Below are 16,887 nucleotides of genomic sequence, written 5' to 3'. Positions count from 1 at the left end.
CTCACTTGGTGAACACTCCATCACTTTCCAATTCTTTGCCACTGCAAAAAGATCTATCAATATTTCTCTACCTTCTTAGCTAATGTTTGTTTTGCTTAAGACTACTCTCTCCATTAATTTATCCTCCCTTTTATTACACCCCCCCCATTTTCTCCTTTCCTTCTTGTTTCCCTGTTGAGTGAAATGTATTTCTGTACCCAACTGTGTGTATGCATTTTTCCCTCCTTTGATCAGTTTAGAAAATAGTGAGGGTCAATTGTCACTTGCTCCTCCCACCCCTTCCTCCTTGTTTGTATAGATGTCTACTTGTGCACCCTGATGATGTGAGATTTTTCCCTTTTCCTTCCTTTTACTGACCTTCCCCTTCTTGTCCTTCTTTTAAGATAATCAAACCATAACAGAACCATCCCCAGGTACCTTGTCTAATTAGATGCCCTCTCAGACCACACATGATGATAGGGTACTGAGGTTACATTTGTATAATTTCCTCATAATATAATGTAAATAGGTTTCCTTGTCCCTTGTGATTGCTTGCTCATGTTTACCTTTTTGTACTTCTCTTGACTCATGTATTTGTACTTCAGGTTTCTCTATAGCTCTTGTCTTTTCATCAGGAATGCTTGGAAGTCTTTTCTCATTAAACGTCTCTTCCCCCCCTGCAGGATTATACTGAGTTTTACTGAGTACGTTATTCTTGGTAAATCCACTTGGCAAGGGGATTATATCCTTTGCTCTCTGCTTCTTTATAATGGTGGCTGCTAAATCTTTCGTGATCCTGTGGCTCCTTGGTATCTGGATTGTTTCTTTCTGGTTGATTTAAGTACTTTTTCTTTGACTTGAAAGCTTTGAATTTTGGCTATAATGTTCCTGAGAGTTTTCATTTAGGAGTTTCTTTCAGGAAGTGGTCAGGGTATTCTTTTTATGTCTATTTTGCCCTCTGCTTCTAAGAGATCTGGGCAGTTTTCTTTTACAATTTCTTGAAATATGATGTCTTGGATCTTTTGTTTGGTCATGACTTTTAGGTAGTACAATGATTCACAAATTCTCTCGATATGTTTTCCAGGTATTCCATCACATTCATAGCCTGTAACTTATTCAGCCATTCCCCAATCATTGGGCATTCCTTGAGTTTCCAATTCTTCGCTACCATAAGAAGTACTGCTATAAATATTTTTGTTCATATGGGTCCTTTTCGTCTTCCTTTGATCTCTTTGGAGTATAGACCTAGTATCACTGAGTCAAAGGGGATGCATGTTTTTTGTTGTTGTTGAGGCAGTTGGGGTTAAGTGACTTGCCTGGGGTCACACAGCTAGTGTCAAGTATCTGAGGCTGGATTTGAACTCAGGTCCTCCTGACTCAAGGGCTGGTACTCTATCCACTGTGTCACCTAGCTTCCCCAGGGTATGCATGGTTTTATAGCTTTTTGAGCATGGTTACAAATTACTTTCCAGAATGTGGGGCCAGTTCACAGCTCCACTAACAATACAGTTACAGACCTGTTTTCTCACAGCTCTCCAGCATTTACCATTTTCCTTTTTTTTATCGACTTAGCCAATCTGATGGGTGTGAAGTGGTATCCAAGAGTTGTTTTAATTTTCACTCCTCTAATTGTTGGTGATTTAAAGCTTCTTAAATATGGCTATTGATAGCTTGGATTTCTTCCTCTGAAAACTTCCTGAGGAACTTACATTCTAACAGGGGAAGACAACTCATAAAAGGGAATTTAAAAGGGTTAGGGGGAGATGGTACTTGCTTGAGAACATGGTGACAGTAGTCCAGAGAGTCATAAGTACAGCTGGGAGGGGAATGAAACATGGCCAGCCTAGACCCATCTGTAAAATGGAGACCTTCTACTCCAGATGAAAGTTACCGATGGTAGAAGGGAGCTGGTCAATTGAGTCATGGTATAGAAATCTGGAAAGGCAGAATTATAACCTGGAGGGGAACAATAGGTGAAAGTTGCAGAGAGGTAGATTTAGACTAGATGTAAGTAATTTTCAACAATTAGAGCTTTCTACAACCAGAATAGCTGCCTTAGGAGGAACTGGGTATCCCCTTACTAGAGGTCTTCAAGTCAAGGCAGAATTACCACTTAAGAGTGTTCTAGTTGGTATTCTTGACCAAGAATGAATTGGACCACATGGCCCTGGAGATCCCTTCCAACTCTGAGATTCTTTCAGTGGAGCTTTCTCAAGTTGCTGTCCTAAGGGATCAAATTAACCAGAGAGAACAGGAAATATCCTTCTGTCTGAGTCAAAACAGAACAGGACCTGAAATCCAACAGCTTTTATCCAACCCTCTTCAAGCTTGCTCTTTCTCCCTCCCTCCTTCGCTTTCCCCACACTTCCACCCACTTAACTGCCAAGAATTTTGAGCTTGGAGAGGAAAGCTGTTTGTGCATGTGTATATTTGACTCCAACAACTGTCTATGTTTCTGTATTTGTAAATGGTCTCTTTTAGATCCTAGGCTGCTAAGGAACAGAATTTCAGTCTTTTTATGCACATGATCTTGTTCATGGGAGCAACTTGGTTATTTAGCCTCTGAAAGCTGCTATAATTCAACAGACCAGTAATCTGTGTAAGAACAGAACCTAAGAGGCTGTGTTTCTAGGAAGGGTATATCCTAATTGAGGGAGGGGACAATGTGCCTGCCTCTTTGGCAAGGGATATGCAGAGACAGAAATTTCATTGGTGGGGGGGGAGAAGGAAAGGCATGATTCTATTTTTGTTACAAAAAGGGAAGTTTGGGGAGAGGAACATTGACTTCCCTAGTTAGGTTCTCCAGTCTAGTTGGGGGGAGAAGGACTTTGTTTTTAATTCTGTGATTAATGATTTCCTCAAAAATGAATCTCTATTGTGTTCTGTTGGACCAGTTAGTAGCTTTAACTTTACTGCACAGACCAGTACTGCATGAATTTGTTGTCAGTATTGTCTGACATGACCCATCTGGGATTTTCTTGGCAATGATACTGGAATGGTTTGCCATTTCCTTCTCCAGCTCATTTTATAGATGAGGAAACTGAGGCAAACAGGGTTAAGTAACTTGCCTAGGGTCACACAGCTAGTGAAGGTCTGAGGCCAGATTTGAACTAAGGGAAATGAATATTCCTGACTCCAGGTCCAGTGCTCTATCCACTGCACCACCTAGCTGCTTCACTGCATGAAGACCAGTCTTTATTTTCTGAGCCGTCAGATTTTGAGAGTCAGTCTCTGATTTCCCAAGCACCTAATTATCATTCTGTAAGCTCATAGAGGGCAGGAAAGATAAAACTTTTGTATTTGTATCCCTATTACCTAGTGCAGTGTCTGGCATATAGTAGGTGTTTAATAAATGCTAAATGATTCTGTGTACCATTCTGGTAAAGCTTACTTAGGATCTTTAGGAAGGACAGAAAATATTTTGGATAAGAAATGGTTCATTTCTCCCCCACCCCTCTACTCTGCAAATGGGAACAGATGTATTTACAAGTGAATTCTCTCAAACATTAAAAGAATAATTAATTCCAAAACTGTAAAAGCAATTTTTAAAAATAGGAAAAGAAGGCACCCTGCCAAATTATTTCTATGATACCAATATGATCCTGATACCTAAATCAGGGAGAATCAAAACAGAAAAAGAAAACTATAGAACAATATCTCGAATGAATGTTGATGTAAAAATTTAGATAAAATTTGCAAGAAGACTACAACAACATCACAGAGATTTGAAATTATGACCAGATTGGATTAATACCCATACAAAGTTAGTTTGATATTAGGAAATCAATAAACATAATTGACCATTTGAGAAATGGCTCAGTAGAGCAGCTGTGTTTATTCTGTGTGGAATACTACAATGATGATTGTAACCTGTAACATCCCTCTCCCAAACTCAGGGTTAACATAGACTGGATCTAATCTCAGAAATTGGCCCCTAAAGTTCATTTTCTCTTTGGCTAGTTTCCTCTATCCCATGGTTTACTCTGTGACAATCTATGGTATAGATTTCCACAAATGTGGGTAAGCAGGATTCCCAAATCCTGTATAAGTGCTCAAGGTAAAAAAATTCATTATCAGGTAGAGGACAGCCTTTATTTCACCCCATAGAAAATGCTAAAGATGCAAAGGACTCATAGGAACCCATAAACATATATAAAGTACATAAAACATTTATAGCCACCTATAAGCTTTCCTTTGAAGGAAACTAAACTTGAGCTTGTTAGTAGGGCCACACACTTACATTCCAGTGAAATCTTCTCTCTCACAGAACCCTGTAATATTCCCAATACTGATAGTGTCACCCTTTAGTTGACTTCCCCCAAAAGAAGGCATTCTCATTTGGGGCTGCTGAGCATTCAAACTTCTTCCTATCAGACCTGTGCTTTCTAAAAAAATTCTTATTATTAGCACTAGGAGCAAAGTACAGGCCTTCTGCTGCTCATATTATGGCTTTAAATGCCTTAGTGCTTCTCCAGCTGCAGGAGCCAACACAGGTAAGCCTCTTCTGTCTCCAAGAGGCCAACTGATCAGGAGCTTCTCCCTCCAGAAGGTCAGGTGATCCACATGCTCAAGCTTGGGTTATTCTCTGGACAATTTCCAAGGCTGGTACTATCCAAGAAACCTTCCTCCTTTACTAGAAAGCTAGTTTCTGGGGTCATGCTGCCCAGGAAATTTCCCATCTAGAAGTAAAAAGGTTCAAGAAAGAAGGGGTTCAGGAATACCATTATTGTCTAATTCTTCTCTCAGGCCTGTGAGTGAAAACAAGTAACTTCTTTGTGGTCTCTATTTATTGTAAATGTTTAGCCTTAACATAGTTATCAAAATATATTTAAGAGAGATCATCATCACAACTGGAAAATATTTTTTAAGCCCCATCTGTGGTGGTAAGGTGTTACTCTACCACAAGTACAGCTGAAGAATTTGTTCTCAAGAACCAAACAGTTTAAGACAGACAGTACTGGAATGGACAGATATAAAGAACTCAGAGAGTCAACTTTAAAAGTTAATTCAATACAAAAGCAATAAATAATGTTAGCATTATAGAAAAACAGAGGAAATAATCTTAACATCATAGAGAAAATAAAGGTCTTATGACAGATGGGGTGGGGGCGTTAAATGAGGTAAAAGAATGGGAGTTGCATTTTTAGGCAGGGCAGCATTGGAGATAATTGGTTCTTTATTCCAATTACCCTGTGAATGTTTCATAGAGGATTTGTAGGAAGGCAAAGCAGGAATACAGAATGGAAGAAGAAACAGTGCCTGAAAGAAGGCACAAAAATGACGGTGGGTTGATTAGATACAGGGCCAGTTTTAAACACTGACAGAGTAGGCAGTTACACAAAAGACTAGATGAAAGAAGTCTTGAAAGGTCCTTTTTATCTAAAAATGCTTCCCCTACCAGTTTCAAAATGCTTCCTTTTGTTGGCTTGTCATGATGGGGCCTCAAATTCCCTTTAAAAAACCAAAACAGTTATTCTATTGTGCTATAAGAAATGATGAGCAGGATGATTTCAGAAAAACTTGGAAAGATATATACATGAACTGATGCATAATGAAGTGAGCAGAACCAGGAGAACGTTATACACAGGACAACAGTATTGTACAATGAACAACTATGAATGACTTAGCTATTCTCAGAAATACGATGATCTAAGACAATCCCAAAGGACTCATGAAGAAAAATGCTATCGACCTCCAGAGAAAGATATATGAAATCTGAATACAGATTGAAGCATACTATTTTTCTCTTCCTTCCTTCTTTCCTGCCTTCCTTCCATCCTTTTCTTTCTTTCTCTTTCTTTCTCTTTTTTCTTCCTTTTTTCCTTTCTCTAGAATTTTCTTCCCCAAATGACTAATGCAAAAATATATTTTACATGATTGCACATGTATAACCTATATCATATTGCTTACTGTCTAAGGGAGGATGGAGGGGAGGAAATGAGGGAAAGAATTTGGAACTCAAAAATTTTAAAAATGAATGTTAAAAATTGTTTTTACATGTAATTGGGGGAAAATAATTTTTTTAAATAGTTTCTGATTTTTTTAAACATCACCTAAGTTTCCCCCAGTATCTTTTCCTCCCCCTCAGACAACCATCCTATATAACAAAGAATTTTTTTAAAAAGAGAAATAAGAGGAAAAAATAAGCAAAGCCCATCAATACATTAAAAAAAACTCTGACAATGATAGATAATGTTCTACATACATGAACCCTACCTCCAACCTCAACAAGTGAGTATGGGGAAATGTCTTCTCATATCTCTTTTGGGGGTCATGCTTGTTCTTTGTAATTTTACAACATATACTTCCTTTTTTAAAATAAATTTTTATTTGCATTTTTTGTTTTTATATCACCTAAATTTCCCACTGTATCTTTTCCCAATCCTGTCTCCCTCCCAGAGAGTCCTCCCACATAGCAAAGCATATTTTTAAAAGAAAGACAGTAAGAGAGGGGGAAAAAGTCAGCAAAATCTATCAAGATATTGACAAAAATTTGAAAATGTATGCAATATTCCACACCAAAGGACCTTTATAGAGGTGGATGGTGGTAGTGGTGTGTCTTCTCATATTTCTTGTTCCTTGTGATTTTGTAGTGTTCACTTTTGATTGTTTTGTAGTTGTTTTTCTCACCATCTACATTGTTGTAGTCATTTTGTATATTGTTTTCTTGGCTCTGCTTACTTACTCTGCATCAGTTCATCAATATATACAATCATTGTATTTATTATTTTCTTGGCCCTACGCTCTTCACTCTGCAGCAGTTCATGTAAATCTTTCCATCCTTCTCTGTAGTCATATTTGCAGTTTCTTAGAGCACAATAATATTCCATTATATTCATGCACTACAATTTGTTTAGCTATTCTCCAATCAATAAACATCTACTTTTTTTCAGTTTTTTTTGCTCCCACAAAAAAGTGCTCCTATAAATATTTTGTAGTATATAGGGGCCTTCTTTCTATCAATGACTTTCTTGGGAGTATACAGTGTGGGGTCTCTGGGTCAAAGGTATCGACAATTTAGTCACTTTATTTGCATAATACCAAATTGCTTTCCAGAATGGATGTTCTAATTCACAGCTCCACCAACAATGTATTCATATGCCTATCTTTCCACAATCCCTCCAACATGTGGCCTAAAAAAATTTTACCATTAGAATTACTCTTTTAGGTTAAGACATTAAAGTCCTCTACCAAAATATGAAGGATGTTGCCTATGATGGCTAGCATATTAATGAATTATAAAATCACAAATGTTCAGAGTTGGTAGGGATGTAAGCAGTAATATCTTCCAATATATACCTAAGAAAAAATCTTGAATACAACTTATCTGACAAGTGGTCATTCAGACTTTGTTTAAAGACCTTCCATGGTGAACAAACCCATTTCCTGCCCCACCCTCCCCAACATAGCTCAATTCATCTTTGGATAGCTCTAATTTTTAGGAAGTTTTTCATTATGCCAGTGTAAATTTGTCTCTTTGTAACTTCCACCCACTGTTCCCTCTAGGACCAAACAGAATAAATCTATACCCTTCTTGGATGTGACAGTTTTTCAGAGTTTTTTTTTTTTTGAGATAGTTATCTTGTCTTCCTTGAGCCTTATCTTCCCCATTTCCTTCAACAGCTCCTTGTATAGTATGGATTTGAGAGGAGTTTTTTAAATAATTTTTTTCAATAAAAAATACTTTCCTTTCTTCCCATCCCTTCCCAATTGAGAAAGAAGGGGGGGTGGAAATCCTGTTACAAACATGTCTAGTCAAGCAAAAACAAATTTCCATATTGGGTATGCAAAAAAATAATGTCTTATTCTGTACTCTTGAGTCCTTCACTACTCTATCAGGAGATGGGTCACATTTTACATCATAAGTCTTCTGAAATTGTGATTGGTCATTACCCTTATCATAGTTCCCAAGTCTTTCAAAGTTTTGTGTCTTTACAATATTGTTGTTATTGTATAGCTTGTTCTGATTCTGATCACTTTACTTTGTATCATTTCATACAAGTCTTACCAGGTTTATCTGAAATCATCTCCATCATTTCTTACAGCACAATAGTATTCCATCACATTTATATACCATGACTTATTCTGCCATTAATCAATTGATGGGCACACATTCAGTTTCCAATTCTTTGACACTGCAAAAAGAACTACTATAAATATCTTTGTACATTCTTAGAGTTTGCTTTGCTTGGGGACTATTCCCTCCGTTACTCCATCCTCCTACTTACTTCCCTCCCCCATTCTCCTCTTTCCTTCCTGTTTCTCTGTTGAATGAAATGTATTTCTGTACCCAACTATGTCTATATATTCTCTTCTTCTTTAACAAGTTCAGAAGAGAGTGAGGTTCAATAGTGACACGCTCTCCCTTTCCATTTCCTCCTTGTTTATATACACTTCTACTTGTGTAACCTGATTATGTGAGATTATTTACATAATTATTACATAGCAGAACTACTCTCAGGCCCTCTGTCTAATTAGACACCCTTTCTGACCTGTGTTGGTTTTGAGAGGACATTTGTATCATCTCCTCATATTATAATATGAACAGTTTATCCTTGTTTAAAGTCCCTTATGATTGCTTGCTCATGTTTACCTTTTTGTATTTCTCTTGACTCGTGTTTTGCAATTCAAATTTCTATACAGTTCTTATCTTTTCTTTAGGAATGCTTGAAAGTCCTCTGTCTTATTAAAGATCATTTTTCCCCCTGTAGGATTGTACTCAGTTTTGCCAAGTAAGTTATTGTTGATCATGAGCCTATATCCTTTGTCTTCTAGAATATCTTATTCCAAGCTCTCTGCTCCTTTATAATGATAGCTACTAAATCTTTTGTGTTAATGACTGTGGTTCTTTGGTACTTGAATTGTTTCTTTCTGGCTGCTTTCAGTATTTTTTTCCTTTGACTTGGAAGCTCTGGATCTAGAGACTGTTAGGTTCTTGAGAGTTCTCATTTTTGGGTTTCTTTCAGGGGAAAATCTAAATATCCATTTTGACCCCTAGTTATTTTTTTTGATATATGTTTTATTTTACATCTTTTTTGTTTCTTTGTGTTTTTTAGTGAGGCAACTGGGGTTAAGTGGCTTGCTTAGGGTCACACAACGAGCATCAAGTGTGTGAGGCTAGATTTGAACTCAGGTCCTCCTGACTCCAGAGCTGGTGCTCTATCCACTGCACCACCTAGCTGCCTCCTTGACCCCTAGTTCTAAGAGGTCTGGAATATTTTCTTTTATGCTTTCTTGAAATATGATGTCAAAGGTCTTTTTTAGTTGTTGAAAGGTTCTCTCCTTGATCTCTTTTCCAGGTGAGTTGTTTTTGCTATGAGACACCTTACTTTTCCTTCTCATTTTTCAATCTTTTGACTTTGCTTTAATATTTATTGTCATTTCTATTTGATTGATTCTAAATTTTCAAGAATTTTGCTTCTTGGGCCAGGTTTTGTAACTCTTGTTCCAAGCTGTTAATTCCCTTTCCAATTCTTTCTTCCATGGTTTTCATTTCTCTTCCAATTTTTTTCTTAAGCATTCTCATTTCAGTTAAAACAACATTTTAAATTCTTAAGAAGAAAAACCTCTTGCTTTATCTCTTCCAGGAATTTTATTTGAATTTGTGCCCAAGCTGTGTTTTACATTGAATCTTTGCTTGTAGGTGTTTTGAAGTCATTCTTTTCTTCCTGATTTGTGTCTTGAGCATCCTTGTCACCATAATAACTTTTTATGATGGGATTATTTTTTTTTTCCTGATCATTCTTCCAGTCTATTTCCTGACTTTATGTTAGGGTTATATTCTGCACTCTTCTAGAGGAAATCCTTGACCTGACCTTAAATCCTCTAGATTCTTGCTATTGCTTTCTTGGAAGGATTGAGTTTTATGTTGTTTCAGGATCTCAAAATCAGTACAAGCTAGGGACCTGAAAGCTTTCAGTGGTCCCAAAACCATCTGATCTAGAGCGAATCTGTTCTCTTCTTTCCTGGTCTGGGCTCTGCAAATTACTAATCTGGGTTTGGGTCTAAGCAATAAATCTGTGGGCTTGCCCCAGTTTTAATTTCAGTAGACTGCTGTTGGACTCAACTACTATCAGCCAACTGGAAAGCTATCCTGGTTCCGAGTGTCAGTTGTGGGCTCCTGAGCAGGACTCAATCTAGTGTGCTTTCTGGATCAGTTTAAAGGAGTTATAGGATAGAACTTAACTATACTTCTGTCTTGGCTCTGTCTAGATTTGAAGTCCTTCACTATTTTGGTGACCTCCTCTGGAAATTCTCTAGTTTATTAGTGTCATTCTTAAACTATACATAATACTCCAAATGTGGTCTGAAGTAGGGCAAAGTGTAGAGGGGTTATTGTTTTCTTATTCTTTGACACTATGCCTTTCTTAACATGGTTCCAGATTACATTAGCTTTTATGACTATCAAACCACTATTGATTCACAGAATTTACAATCCAATTAAACCTTGAGATCCTTTTCAGACAAACTGCTATCTTAACATATTCTATATTATGCTTTAAAAAATCACCTTCCTAAGTCCACATGCAAGTATTTGTATCTCTTGTTATTAAATTTAATCTCATAAGATTCAGCTCAATTTTCTAGATGTTTTCAGTATCTTTTTGGATCCTGACATCCAATGTACTAGTTATTTCTCCCTGCTTTGTGTCATCTGCAAATTTGATAAGGTTTTTATTTATGTTTTTGTCCACATAACTAATAAAAATGTTAAGTAGTACTGGTGCAAGTACACCTCCCTAGAGCTCTCCATTGTAGACTTCTTTTCAAGTTGATTTGGAACCATTAATGACCACCTTTAATGACCACTAGAATGAAGTCATTCAACCAGATCCAAATCCAATTAATTATACTATCATCATACCCACATTTCTCTTTTTCCCCCCCAAAATAGCAAGAGATACTTTATGAAGTGCATATATACATATATATGTGCACACATATAAATATATACATATATAGATAGAGATATAGATAGACCTATAAATGTATAGCGATGGCATTCCCCAGATTTACTAGTTTAGTAACTCTATTAAATAAGAATTAAGCTTAGTGCATCATGACTCATCCTTCATTTAAATTATTTTTCATTGATATCTTTAGTTTTTATATAGCCTAAATTTCCCACTGTATCCTTCTCACTCCTTTCTCTTCCTTGGAGAGAGCCATCTCTTATGATAAAGAATTTTTTCTTCTGTTCTTGTCATTATGGTTCTTTGTGATCCCTGCTTTCTAGTCTAGAAGTTCACTAACCATCTCTATACTAATACATTCTAGAATTTTCTCAAGATTTGAAGTCAAGCTCACTGGCCTAGAGCACTGCTTCTTAAACTGTGGGTTTAAACAGTTTAAGAAGTAGTAAAGGGGTCAAGTGTGAAAAGTTTAAGAAACCCTGACCTAGAGTTGGCAACTTCCATTTTCTTTCTTTCTTTTTTTTTCAGCATTCATTTTTTATAAGATTTTGAGTTCCAATTTTTTCTCCTCCCTCCCCAATAAGGCAAGCAATCTGATATAGGTTAAACATATAAAGTCATGTTAAACATATTTCCACATTAGTCATGTTGTGAAAGAAGAAACAGAACAAAAGGGAAAAACCATAAAAAAAAAAAGAAAGTGAAAATAGTATACTTCAATCTGCATTCAGACTCCATCAGTTCTTTATCTGGATATGGATAGCATTTTCCATCATGAGTCTTTTGGAATTGTTTTGGATCATTGTATTGCTGAGAAGAGCTAAGTCTGCCATAGTTGATCATCACACAATGTTGCTGTTACTGTGTTCTCCTGGCTCTGCTCACTTCACTCACTGAGCATCAGTTCATGTAAGTCTTTCCAGGTTTTTCTGACATCTACCTACTCATCATTTCTTATGGCACAATAGTATCCTATTACATTCATATACCACAACTTGTCCAGCCTTTTCCCAATTGATGAGCAGTCCCTCAATTTCTAATTCTTTGCCACCACAAAAAAAAAAGAGCTGCTATAAATATTTTTGTACATGTAGTTCCTTTTCCCTTTTTTATGATCTCTTTGGGATACAGACTAGTAGTGATATTACTGGGTCAAAGGCTATGCATAGTTTGATTGCCCTTTGAACATAGTTCCAAATTGCTCTCCAAAATGACTGGATTAGCTCACAACTCCTCCAACAATGCATTAGTGTCCCAATTTTCCCACATCTTCTCCAACATTTATTTTCCTTTTCTGTCATATTAGCTAATCTGATAGGTATGAGGTGGTACCTCAGAGTTGTTTTCATTTGCTTTTCTCTAATCAATAGTGATTTTGCTTTCTTTCTTTTCCTCTTCTAGGAGGGAAACCAATTTCCACTTCAAGCACTAAGTAGGAGGGGCTTGGCCTTGGCTAAAGTACAAATAGCACACACAATGCAAATCACTGCCAAATTCACCCTGCTCTCTACATTTGCTGGTAGTTTGTACCTTTTTATCACTGCTTTACTCCCTTTTCTTCCTCTTATTTCCCTTTTAATAACTTGATGGCCACATCCAACTTCTTTTCCCACAACTCAATAAATTCTTACTGGGTTTAGCTAATTCCTTTTTTTTATTCTTACTAATTCAGCTTTGGGGCAGCTAGGTGGTGCAGTGGATAGAACACTGGGCTTGGAATCAGGAAGACTGATCTTCATGAGTTCAAATCTGGTCTCAGACACTTGTTAGTTCCTAAGCAGATCCTAGGCAAGTCACTTAACCCTGTTTGCCTCAGTTCCTCCTTTGGAAAAATGAACTAGAGAGGGAAATGGCAAATCACTCCAGTGTCTTTGCCAAGAAAACCCTCACAAGTGGTCATGCACAGTTAGACATGACTGAAATGGCTGACCAATAACCATCTAGCTTTACCAACTGCCTTCTCCTTGAGTCCTTTCCCTCAATAATTTTCATTTTTTTTTAGGTCAAATCCTTCACTTCCTTCAGTTTAAGTGGATTCCCTTCCATTTTTCCTCTAGTTCTCCCAACTTTTTCCATCTCAGACTGCATAGACTAGTTTATCACAGCCATTTGAGTTGGGAAGGGGCTGGTTCATTAGTGTGAGAGGCCACTGGGAGTCAGGAAGCTATACACCTGAGGAAGCTGGGAGGAGGTCTAAGAATGCCAAAAAGAGAATCCAGAATATTACTATAACTACTGGCTAACATTTACTTAATGCTTTGATTGCAAAGTTCTATATTATCTCTTTGCTCTTTACAAGGTTAGTGCTACTGTTATTATGCCCATTGGAGGCTAGGCAAGAGAAATGACTTGACCATGGTCACACAGCTAATAAGAAGCTGGGTTTTGAACCCAGATCCGATCCCAAGTGTAGCACTCTATCTATTTTGCTATGTTACACTTTACCTTGGTCTAAGGATCAAGGGTACACCAATCTATTCACCTGAAAGGGGAGCAAAATGAAGAAAAATTTGAGAGTAGTACTGGAAGGGGATAGATGTTATTTATTGGAGGCTGAACAGACTATTTGCTAGGGAGAAGTTGGTGACAGGGTAACTAGATGTCAGGTTGCTGAGTTCTGCCCTAGGATGGAAAGTGAAGGAAGAGAGCTCTTGATAGGGATGGAAAAGTTGGGATCCTGAGATTATAAACTTAGAGCTGGAAGGGAATTGTAGAGACCATTTAGTCCAAACCCATACCATTTACAGATGAGAAAACTAAGTCTCAAAGAGGTTAAATATTGCCCATGATCATACAGGGTAAGGCAGTGACAGAGCTGAGATTTTTACTCTCATCTCACACCAAATCCTGTGCCCCTTTCACAGTACCATGCCCATGATACTTGGAAAAGATGGATTCCTTACCTGATAACTGTGTCCCAATGGGCTGCCCTTTCTAAGGACATTGGTCAAGCCAGGGCAATATAGTGAATTAAGCCAACACAGTACCCTTCCTTTCCTTTTCAGTCTGTCTTCCAAGGCTTTTGTGTTACCTCAGATAGTCCTACTTTCCAGAGAAAGATTTTGTATACACTTTTTACGTTGGTTCGGTATAGACTAAATGTTTCTCTCCCATGCTCCACTCCCTTCTTTTTATTGGATCCTAAACTTTGGGAAATACCTTGGTTAGACAAATAGAATTCCTCTACTATTTGAAACTTAGTGAAGATAGTTTATTCCCTAATAACTGAGAACACCTAGACTAATGGATGCTCCAATGGAAAGAACATTGAATTTGGAATCACAGGAGCCAAGTTCAAATCCTGGTTCTGTCACTGCCTGTGCGACCTTGGGCAAGACACCTCCCTTCTCTCAGCCTTAAGTTTCCTCCTCTGTAAAGTGAGGGTGTTGGACTAGATCCTTTAAAGTGATTTCCTGGTCTAAATCTATGTTTGTATGATAGTTTCCAAGGAATGAAGAGTTAGAGCAATGAATGAGGTATAGAATTAGCACTAAGTAACATTATATCAAAGGCAGGTCCAAGATATAGAGTATTCAATATAAATATGTTGAACAGCAAGGAAAATACGTTAGTCATTCTGAGTATCAGTTAACAAGGCAGCTGGTCTCTTTCCATCGTTAACTCATTTTTCACAAATAATCTTCCCTGAGACACTGGTATATGAATTCCTGTTAGAGAAACTGTTTCTGTTTGCTTGTCTTAATAAAACATGGAATTCCTTTATTATTCTTGATGCTACCTGGTCTTTTCACAATTAAGGTGTAGGAAATTATTTTCTTCCATGTTTTCCCAATATCCCTATTGACTTTAGCATTCAGCTTTTGCCCAATTTGTTCTTTAGAATGCTTGAACAGTGACACTCAAGTACATATATATGTACACACATATATGTACACACACACATGTAGACTATATGCTGTGTTGTGTAGTCAATGTAGTCAATGGCCCTTGTTCTTTATGTATCTTATTGCTTTATCCAGAAATTACTAAGAACTGGGGTAAAGATGAAGCTATGTGTGGGAGTTTATACCCAGGGCTTCAGCTGTGATTGTATCACTGACGTCTGTGTCATACTAGAAACATTGGAAAGGCAGGCTCAATATGAGGAGGTGGGAGAGATGAAAAGTCAGATCACCGCTACTGAACACCCAAACACCCTAACCGTAGGTGTGTTTACCACTCCCATAATGTGAGTGGAGGAGAACCACCGATTTGGTTTCTAAGATGTTCTTGGAATTGGGCTAGTAAGAGGTATCCCCTAAGCTCCATGCTCACAATTCTCAAAGTCCCTCAAAAGGGTAGATTGATTTGCTAGCTATTAGTCCCTACTTCCTCATCCATATATGCACACATATCAATTGTTAAAGGCTTACTTTCTATAGCTATTTATTTATTGGGGCAGCTAGGTGGTGCAGTGGATAGAGAATCAACCTTGGATTCAGGAGGACCTGAGTTCAAATTTGACCTCAGACACATTACACTTACTAGCTGTGTGACCCTGGGCACATCACTTAACCCTATTGCCTAGCCGCCCTCCCCCCCCCCAAAAAAGTTATATATTTATAAAAGGGGGAGGATGATCAGGAAGTTGCTTGATCAATCTGAGAGAGTTCCTCCAATCAACTCAGTGAGCTTACAGGGCAGTGAACCTTTGAAGCACCCAATGAGTACCTGCCCCTAGAGAATGTGCACTTGTCTATTAACACTTTGTTGAGAGGACAAGGATAGCTTCTTGGTTTCCAGTGTGTGGAACTGCCCTATAGATCAGTGATGTCAAACTAAAATAGAGATGTTGCATGTTGACTTAGAAAATCATAAATTAGCATTATCTATGTTATATTGTATTTTTTATAGAGAGGCTCGGTGGCATAGTGGATAGAGCACTAGGCTTGAAATCAGGAAGATCTGGGTTCAAATCCAGCCTCAGACACTTTATAGTTGTGTGACCTTGGACAAGTCACTTAACCCCTATTTGCCTCAGTTCAACTGTAAAATGGGGACACAGTAGAAAGGAAGATGACAAACCTCTCCCATATTTTTGCCAAGAAAACCCCATGGACAAGTCCATGGGGTCACAAAGAGTTGGACACAATTGAATAACAACAACAACATTGTATTTTTATTTGGTTAAATATTTCCAAATGTCATCTTAATCTAGTTCTTACTGAGGAGTTTTGAGATGGGCTTGGGGGTGGAGGCAGTGAGTTTGACATCTCTATTATAGATGATTGGGTGGATGACACTTCGGAAGGCCAATTCTGGTTGAAGGAATGACTCCTCTGTGCCAGCCTATAAAAGAGAGCCAATAGACCTATCTCATTTCCTCCCTTTCCTCCTCTTCTCCCCATCTTCTCTGTTCAGAGTATTGTGGTGGGTGAAAGATGAAATGACTGAGGAAAAGAAAGGTTCAAACCTCCAAGCTTATCAATTTATTAAGTGATGTATGCAAATCGCCTAACAAATCAGGACCAGACCTTCTCAGCTTAGGCCTGGACCCCAAATACAGGAGGAGACAGACTTTCATACATTAAAAATAATAAAAATAAAGCCAATTAATTAAAAGGAAACAATACAACATTAGGTAATCTGATTTCTAATTGGAGGAAGGATGAGGGACTTTTCCAACTTGTGAGACAGATAGTTAACAAGTACAATTCCTTGAATTCAGAAAAAGAGGTATCCCACTTACCCTGAGTGTCTGAAAACAATCAAAGGAATATGGAAATAATGATTGATTGATCAGTACAGGGCCAGTTATAAGATAAGACATAACGGTTGCTTCAGATGTACAATTGTGAGAAAACTCCTTGCATCAATCTTCAGATCTGACTGGGTTTCTGGTCAGCCTAACCTAGGTAAGGCCTTGGTTAAGTGACTTTAAGCAGCAGGGAGAGGTGGTCCAGTTTCCCAGCCACGCAGGGCTAGGTTCAAACAATGCAATGAGGTTCTCTCCCAATTTCCATAATTGGATAAACTTTTCTCACAAGACAAAAAT

General features: G+C 37.8%; 1 protein-coding gene across 1 annotated transcript in view; it reads left to right on the top strand.

The window, feature by feature from the left end:
• TRIM54 (tripartite motif containing 54) overlaps positions 1 to 16,887 on the top strand; it is a 29,847-nt gene that overhangs the window by 1,008 nt on the left and 11,952 nt on the right. The gene's annotated exons all lie outside the window — the stretch shown is intronic.

The sequence above is a fragment of the Vombatus ursinus genome, unplaced genomic scaffold (genome assembly GCF_900497805.2).
Source record: "Vombatus ursinus unplaced genomic scaffold, bare-nosed wombat genome assembly UNPS02009062.1, whole genome shotgun sequence".
In the NCBI taxonomy this organism is placed as follows: domain Eukaryota; kingdom Metazoa; phylum Chordata; class Mammalia; order Diprotodontia; family Vombatidae; genus Vombatus; species Vombatus ursinus.
The sequence above is the reverse complement of the archived record's forward strand: the minus strand, read 5'-3'. Positions and strand labels throughout refer to the sequence as shown.